Source organism: Mobula birostris, chromosome 2 (genome assembly GCF_030028105.1).
Source record: "Mobula birostris isolate sMobBir1 chromosome 2, sMobBir1.hap1, whole genome shotgun sequence".
In the NCBI taxonomy this organism is placed as follows: domain Eukaryota; kingdom Metazoa; phylum Chordata; class Chondrichthyes; order Myliobatiformes; family Myliobatidae; genus Mobula; species Mobula birostris.
In genome coordinates, this window is record NC_092371.1 from 114,924,705 (window position 1) to 114,930,815 (window position 6,111).

Sequence of the window (6,111 nt, forward strand, 5' to 3'; positions counted from 1 at the left end):
TATGTGTAGTTACTTGCAACAAAACGTGGCTTGCATTGACTTTCACGGAGCTAGTGAGGAGAATGGTGAGGAGACTGTATTCAACCGACGCATCCTTTCATTTCAGTCTTGTCTCGCTGAATGATGAGCCTTGACAAAACCAGAACGGTTGCAGATGTTATTTTGATCTTTTGTGCAATATTTTCTGTAAATCATCACTCAAAAGATCCCTGTATCTTGCTGTGTTAATAAGATGTCCTGATGCAGACACTCAGTGGATGGAATTGCTGACGGTGCACAGCTCTCCCCAGCATTGTTGCTGTGATGTGTGTGAGTATCACTTCAGCAGTGATTGATCCAGTGCATAACCCGGAAGAGATGGCTTACATGTCCTCAAGGCAGGTGCAGTTGATTGGAATGGTTTGGTGTATCAATTATGCATTGACACATTTACTCATCTGGAGGTTACAACCAACAATTCAGAGATCCAGGTTCACAAATTCACTATGGCAGCTGTGGAACTTTAATAATTAATACTATGGAATTAAATTAAACATTAGTAATGACAGCTGTAAAACTACTATTATTGCTAACTAATGCCTGACAGGAGAGAAGTCTGCTGGTTTCTTCTTGATTCCAGGTGGTGGGTATCTCGAGCACAATGAGGGATTGAGGTGGGCAATAAATGCTGGCCTTGTTAGTGATGCAGATCCCAAAGAATGAAGAGGTAATGTATGTTTAGTGGCCATTTTATTAGGTACACCGGTACAACTCATTAATTCAAATGTCTCATCAGTCAATTATGTGACAGCAACTCTAAAGCATAAAAGCATGCAGACATGGTCAAGAGGTTCAGTTTTTTTTTCAGACAAAACCGTCAGAATGTGGAAGGAACGTGATTTTGGTGCATGACTGTGGAATGATTGTTGGTGCCAGACAGGGTGGTTTGAGTATCTCAGAAACAGCTGATCTGGGTTTTTCACAGACAACAGTTTCTGGAGTTTGTGTAGAGAATGGTGTGAGAAACAAAAATAAAACATCCAGTGAGCGGGAGTTCTGTGACTGAAAATACCTCGTCAATGAGAGACATCAGAGCAGAATGGTCAGAATGGTTCAAGCTGACAAGAAGAATTGGAAACACGAGGAAATCTGCAGATGCTGGAATTTCAAGCTACACACATAAAAGTTGCTGGTGAACGCAGCAGGCCAGGTAGCACCTATAGGAAGAGGTACAGTCGATGTTTCGGGCCGAGACCTCTTGTCAGGACTAACTCAACTGACACATTGGAAGAATTGGAATCTTTTTATTGCCAGTAGGCGAAACAGACCAGAATTGATTGTGGTTCATAAAGCATAGGACAATACCGTAACAGGGAATGCAAGAGCAACCAACAACTTACAAGACAATAGTGCAAACAGTCATGAGCGATCAACAATTAGCGGAATGGTTGCATGCAAAAATGTCAATAATCAAACTTAAATGTGAACACATGAATAGGCTCAATAATTATCAATAGACCAAGCAGAGCAGCAAAGACATTTAACATGTTGTGCAGGACAGTCAGGGGGATTACATCTGAGTGAGTTTTGTGGAGAAGCTGGATAGCTACAGGACAGAAGCTGCAGAGATGACGTGTAGCCCTGGTGGGGGTTGGACTTGGTGGCTGGGTTGGGTGGAGTCAGCAGTAATTTTTAGATCTTTTCACCACTCTGATGATGATGATGCATGGGTCTTTTAATGTCAGCAGCTGATAGCCAGTGGTCTTGTCCGCTGAGGGGACCACCTGGTCTTGGAGAGGGAGGAGGTGGACACAACTGTCTCAATGATGGCTCAGCAAAAATCCATCAGGATATGCCCTGAGATGCTAAGTTTCCTAAACTGGTATAGGAAGAACAGTCTCTGCTTTGCTTTCATAGTGATGAGCATAAAGTGCTTGTCCCACCTCAATGTATTGGTAATGGTGGTCCCCAGGAATTTGAATGAATCAACTACAGACACGGCCTGACCATTAATTTCCATGGGAGGGGGGTAGGTAGGCAACAATAGTTCAAATAACCATGCATTACAACAGAGGTGCGCAGAAGGACATCTCAAAACACAACTTGTTGAACCTTGAATTAGATAGGCTACAGCAGGAGAAGATCACTAACGTACAGAAATACATTCAGTGGTTCCTTTATAATAGGTACCTCCTCTACTTAATAAAGTAGCCACTAAGTCTATATGCTGAAATTCAAACTAAAAATAAAAAATGCTAGATGCTTGTACATTGAATATAAAATTTAAAGAGCAGAAAGATTACCTTAACTGGAAAGAGTACAAAGATGTCCTGATGAAGGGTCTTGGCCTGAGGTGTCAGCTCTTCACTCCTCTCCGTCAATGCTGCCTGACCTGCTGAGTTCCTTCCAGAATTTTGTGTCTATTACTCTGGATTTCCAACATCTACAGAATCTCTTGTGTTTCTGAGAACGTTGCCCTGCCTCAGGCCTGAGGTATAGGGAGGGGCTGGCCTAGCAAGGACTTTGTCCCTTAGACCTTGGGAAAACTGAGGGGTGAGCTTATTGGTATGTGAGATTACGCGGTTGGGGGGAGGGCGATTAGACAGCGTGAATGTGCACACGGGAAAAGGAATCAAAAACTTGGCGGTGGGTCTCAGGTAAGAAGAGAAAGATTTCAAAGGGATCCAAGGGGCAACTTCTTCACACAGTGGTCCTGGAGACCACAGACCCTACTGGCCACAAGCCTCCAGTCAAAGAAATTACCGTCAACATTCACTCTTTGCTTCCTGTCACTCAGCCAAATCTGAATCCATGTCACTGGTTTCTCCTGAATCTTTTGCGACCTAACCATCGAGATTAGCCGGCCATGCAGGAGCTTGTCAAAGACCTTACTGAAGTCCATGTAGACAACGTTCACTGCCTTACCTTTCATCTATCATCTTCATCTTCAAAAAACTCCAAAAAGTTCATTAGACAAGACCTCTCCACACAAAATCAAGCTGACGATGCCTAGTCAGGCCTTGACTATACAAGTGATGGAAGATCTTGTCCCTCAGAATTCCTTCCAGTAACTTCACCACACCTAAAGTCAGGCTCACTCGTCTGTGTTTCCTGGCCTGTCCTTGCTACTCTTTGTCAACAATTGGATAGCATTAGCCACCCTCCAGCTTGTGGATCTTCACCAGTGGCTAACAATGAGGGCAATATCTCTACAAGGCTTCAAGTGACTTCTTCCTTGGTCTCCTACAAGGTCCAGAGGTGCACTTGGTCAGGCTCTGGGGATTTGTCCACCTTAATGCACTTCAAGGCTACAGTTTCCTCTTGAAATACATGTGATTCATCCGTCACTTGTTACCGCCATTTCCTTGGCATCCATGATATTCTTCTTGGTAAACACCAAGGAGAAATTGACATTAAAAATCTCAGCCATCTCTTGCATAGGCAGCCCAGAAGGTCTTTCAGAGGACCTAATCACTCTTTCACTGTTAATATAATTGAAGAATCTCTTTAGATTATATTTGACTCTGCCTTCCAAATCTGTTTCATACCCTCTTTTTGCCCTTCTGATTTCCTTCTTAAGCTGTTCTTAAATTTTATATTCATTGAGGGATTCACTTGTACCCAGCTGCTTATAGGTGATGCAAGCTTCCATTTTTTTCACTGACCAGAGCCCCAATGTCTCTCGTCAGCCCAGGTTTCCTGAACTTGGTACATGTACCCTTCACAATAACGGGAACATGCTGCCCCAGACTCTCCATATGACCCTATTAAAAACCTCCCATCTGTAAACTGTTCCTCTGCCTTTAAAAACAGAACTGCCCAGTTGACCCAAGTGCTTCCCAACTACCTCTTCAGTTATTTGTCCTGCTGTGTCCCTTGAGAGGAGAAGCACTATTGCTCCTTGCTGAGTAGGGACCTCTATATATTGTGTGAGGAAACTATCTTGAACTGCTTGCTCTATCCAGCCTCTTTGCACTCTGGGTGGCCCATTGGTGTAGTGGTTAGCACAATGCTTTACAGTATCAACAACCCAGGTTCATTTCCTGCCACTGCTTGTAAGGAGTTTGTACATTCTCCCCGTGACTGCATGGGTTTCCTCCGGGTGCTCTGGTTTCCTCTCACAGTCCAAAGACCTACTGGTTGGTAGGTTAATTGGGCATTGTAAGTTGTTGTCCCGTGATTAGGCTAGGATTAAATCGAGGTATTGCTGAAGGACAAGGCTTCAGTAAATTAAAATCTGAAATAAAACAAAATGATAGAATTACTTAGCAAGTCAGTCAGCATCTGTGGAGAGAGAAAAACAGAGTTACTGTCACTGGTTCATTACCTTACCAGAAAGGCTGTTCCAACACAAACAGTAAAGGCTGGATATTTGAAATTGTTCTTTCTTCAACCAAGCTCAAGTAAATTACCTGATCTCATGTCCAGCCACCCTGTAGCCCTGGGAAATCAAAGCTGAAGTCAACAATTCTTGGAGGGAGCTGCATTTTTTACTTGGGGCAGGGTGTGTTTGGCCACAACATCTCAACCTTCCGAAGCTAAATGCTTGGCCTGCTCTGATGCCTTATTACATACCAGGTGGGAAGCTTCTGTCCCCAGTCAACCGTACACCTGACGACTGCCTGGTAGGAATGATTCCCGAAGCTCGAGAAAATCCACCATGTCAATGTATTCGGCTTCTCTGGACATTTAATGCTTTCAGGATGTGGTTGACCCAAATACCCAGCCAACTGAAGCTCGAAGTCTTGGTGTGACTTGAAGATTCTATTAGATTGCTTCAGAAGATGAGACACAGCTCCTATTTGGGGTCATAGTGCCATATCCATCTGTTCTGAGGTTGACCCCTCATTATTTCATATACCCGTCAGCTTCTACCCCACAGCCTCCCCTGCCTCAAGGAAAACAAACTCACCCTTCCAGTTTCTCCTCATAAGTTAAGCGCTCCATCTCAAGAAATATTCTCTCATTGTGTACAATAACACCACCATTTGTCATAAACACAGAGATTCTACAGATGCTGGAAATCTGGAGCAATGCACATAAAACGCTGGAGGATCTCAGTGTGTCAGGCAGCATCTATGGAGGGGAATAAATAGTCAACATTTCAGGCTGCAGGCCTTCACCAGGAAAGGGGAAAGGAGTCAGAAAAAGATGGAGTGGGGAGAAGAAGGAATACAAGCTGGCAGGTGATAGGAGAAACCTGGCACAACCACGGATTCAGCAACGCAGTAGACACAGCAATTACACTTGTGAATTTGCACATGTCAGCTAATTATTATTTAATCGTGATAGTATTTAACTCCATACTTGTCGTCGTAGTGCTTGTCGAGACTTGGACAGAGCACAGCAATGCTTCGCTGCTGTTTGCATGGGCCTTGCATGCAAAATTGGACAGTCGAGTCAACTGACTCTGAAGACTCGCGGTACTCGATTAATAATTAGTTGTTCTTTTCAGCCGCAGTGTAGGCTTCGTTTCCTGTTTGAGAGTTTTAGTAAATGGCCCTGTTGGGCCCAGTGTTTATTGATTTATTTCCCCTTTAACTCTGTTTGTATTAACGTTTTGTGAACTATCAACCCGTTTCAGTGTCTCTCACTCCGCACTTGGGCCATATCCGAACCTGGTGACAAAACCAGGTGGTGGGGGTGGGGGAATGAAGTGAGAAACTGGAAGATGATGGGTGGATGAGGTAAAGGGGTGAAGAAGGAGGAATCTGATAGGAGAGGAGGTGGACCATTGGAGAAAGGTACGGAGGAGGGGAACCAGAGGGAGGTGATGGGCAAGTGAGAAGAGAAGGTGTGAGGATGTAAGCAGAATTAGGAATGGAACAAGTGAGAATGGGGAAGGAGGAGAAATTGTGAAAAGTTAAAGAGATCGATGCTCATGCCATCAGGTTGGAAGCTATCCAAATGGAAGCTGAAGCAACACACATCAAAGTTGCTGGTGAACGCAGCAGGCCAGGCAGCATCTCTAGGAAGAGGTACAGTCGATGTTTCAGGCCGAGACCCTTCGTGGAGTGAGAGACAATGGGTGCTTTGGAACGTGACAGGGTCCTTTGCTTAGTGGCAGATGAAGGGAAAAGACGCTGGAGATAATCAGTCATGATTTTTTTTTCTATATTATCATGTATTGCA